Raw genomic sequence first — 3144 nt, 5'->3', positions numbered from 1 at the left:
ATGGAAACACTATGTTCACATTAACATCAGGACTCCTCAAAAAGTGGTTGTTTTTAGAGAAAACAAGAAGTCCCCAAAGGGATCTTCACCACCAAATTTACCAGCTCTAGCAAGAAAATCACTACATTAGCAACCCTGTTCAAACAGCAACTTGCTCCTTGATGCACAACCACGTTCACAAATCATACAGACTTACATGGACTTTCACCTATTTCAGTTCAGATTATTTCCCCAGAACCCACGACACACCACATCCCACTGCACTGATCTATTTCCATTTTTCCGCATTCTTCCTCTACAGTTGACCCCCCACAACTATTCAAGATTTGTGAGCTGCCACAGCTCGGTGCCTGAGGGACCAAGTCCAGTTCTGAGGTCCACGCTGCTCAAGGGCAGAAGAAAACCTCGCACAACCTGAACACTCCACACACACACAGACGCCTCATCGCGCGCCGGTTCATTTGTTGTCAACAGAATTATGTAGCGATGCTCTATAAAGAGGAGGAGGATATGAATTCAGAGTGAAACCTCCTTATCATGTCTGCGCTCATGGTTAGTGATAGAGCTTAGTGTAGCATGTCCTGTAAATCCCACCAGAAGGGAATTAACCTGTTTAAATTAATAACCGTCGCTTCCTGCCCGCCCACGAGCTTTTTGATTCATATTTCACACCCTCACAAGCCTTTGTTCTTGAAGCTGGAGAGACATGCACAAGGGGAAATACTTCAGCCTCAAAATGTCAGTCGCTGCTGCTTCCTCGCCAGCTGCTGCTTAGAAACACTGTTGTTTCCATGCTGCTATATTTTTATCCCGCTCCCCTCTCGTCTTTGTCTTCTGCTGTCTCCTCTTTTTTTTTTTTTTTCCCCCCCTTGTTTTAAATGTTTTATTTTGTGCCAGGGAGATGGATTCTCTTTGTCTTTACACTGCAGCGTTGTGCGAGCTTATAGTGGCGGCGTATTTCTGTTCTTTTTCTTTCTCTCCAGCCCTTTGCGTCACGTCGCAAGTCTCTGTTTTTTTGTTTTATGGCGCCGGCTGTGTCAAGATTTGCTTCCTTTTCACTCTCTGTTCTCTCCAACAATATTTTGGAAAACAGGGTGTGAGGAGGAACGCAGGTTATTTGAGTATGCACCGTGTTCCTCGTGGCTTGAATAACATTCTCCGCCTTTGTAAAACAAATTCATGCTTGCAGACAGTGGAGTTTTTCCTCCTCTGAAGGTTTCTTGAAATGCTAAATATTATTGGGGCATAAGAGACCCTCAGAACTTGGAACTAAAGAAACCTGCGCTGAAGTTTAATTAACTGCTTTTTTTTTTAAAAAACACTTGGGCACGGCAGTAAAATGCAGCATTAACAGGCATAAGCTGGCATCGGCCATACAAGACCACTGAGGGACCTTGTTGCATCTCCCACCCAGACATTCGTAACCAACCCTTCTAGTTGTACCATTTTGGAGCTGCTCTGACCTCATTGTCTGGCCATCACAATTTGATCCTTGTTCTCAGGTCTTTCCACCTTCCCATTTCTCCAACACCCAACAAGGTCGATAATAAACTAACAAAGTTAACCTCTCTCTCTTGTGACTGCGATGAAATTTGTTGATATGCATAAAAAAACAAATGTTTCTTCACGCTGAACACGAAACACCAAACAAAGCCATGAGGAGCTAAAGCATTGATCCCCAAAGTACAATGGACACACTTTGCATTCAAAATCCGATATCTTCTTCTGAAAGGAATTTGGTCTCGTAACAACGTACGTATTGCAGCGAGGTGCAGCTCATATCAAAGGAAACCACATGATGTGACCTTTCTAAGGATGCAAGCTGCTTGTTTGTTCGACAAAGTGCTTACATTTTTTAAAATAAGAACTTGAATATGCATTAAATGTAATCGTAGTTACAAACTGCACCCATCTCCCCTCGCACCACACTTTGTTAGCATCTAGACAATACCTTTACATTATAATCATGGTGTTAAGATCATTTCTGATGTTGAACAAACAGCATCGCTGAAGCACTCATTCACACGTCTTTCCACATTTGAGGGAAATAATTACTTTAGTTATTTGGCTCCTTGTGTGTCCTTCTGTTCGTCAGTTTTGTGATGTCTGTTGCCCAACAAACATCTTCTCCTTTGCTGGATTGGGGTCTTATGAGGTCTCATGATGGTGTGTTTGTTAATTAGCCAATTCAATCTTTTGAGTACTTTTCTTGTCTTTGGAATGTCAGAACAGGAGAATATGCACATTTGTGAAACAATAGCATCACTTATGCATCTATACCATCAAAACATCTGCACATAGGTAATTAAGAACATCCCCATATGTCCTATTATACATGAGCAGTTGATGTTTTCCACAGGTACATAATAAGTAAGCAGGTTACACGAGTAAATGACACAAAATTTCCCTCATATACTGCATATAATAATATTGCATATTCTAATAGAAATAGTACATTTGAGAATGATGTTGCCCATTGAGTACACACCTCTGTGTATAATATTCAAGATTTTGGGGGTATTTCAAGCAATAGGCACTTCCCCTCCAAGAGTGCAGGAACACCAAACGTGGAACCAAAGTCACTTATATTTTAAAATTCTTTCAAAATATTCAAATGTCCCCTTATATAAAGCTCATCTTATTTTATATTACAAACCCACACTCCCTCCTGTGTTCTCTGAAATACACGTACCAACTCAACACGCCAAAGGCAGCGGGGATCAGTGTGTTCATTAGAACTGGATGCTGGACTCAAAGATGGCAACAACTCCCTTGAATGAGTGGCACATAAGCCAAAAAAGCTTCTGGGTTTGATGCCACATTGCAAAGCTCACTGCAAATGCTCATTAGGGGTTTTTTCCCCCCACTGGACATATTCCCATTTGGCTCATAGATTTCACGTTATGATGATGTTACAAAAATGCAACTTACTTTTCTAGGCACCTGGGAGTTTTTTTTTACAAATATGAAACCTCCAAGGATTAAAAATACGTTGTAGACCAGGTAAAAACAAACCTTGGTTTTATGTGGAGGTTTGCTGTCAACAGTTTTACAGACACATAGTTTATAATGGTGGTCTATGGGGAAAATGCAGGGGGATTTCTTTTCAATGAAATATCATGAGCATCCTCTGGGAAAAAAAAA

General features: G+C 41.1%; 1 protein-coding gene across 1 annotated transcript in view; it reads left to right on the top strand.

Moving 5' to 3' along the window:
• The window catches only part of LOC103365115 (cadherin-18-like), a 156130-nt gene that overhangs the window by 1069 nt on the left and 151917 nt on the right, over positions 1–3144 (top strand). The gene's annotated exons all lie outside the window — the stretch shown is intronic.

The sequence above is a fragment of the Stegastes partitus genome, unplaced genomic scaffold (genome assembly GCF_000690725.1).
Source record: "Stegastes partitus isolate 25-593 unplaced genomic scaffold, Stegastes_partitus-1.0.2 Scaffold812, whole genome shotgun sequence".
In the NCBI taxonomy this organism is placed as follows: Eukaryota; Metazoa; Chordata; class Actinopteri; family Pomacentridae; genus Stegastes; species Stegastes partitus.
Note: the sequence above shows the minus strand (reverse complement) of the source record. Positions and strands in the feature narration are given on the sequence as shown.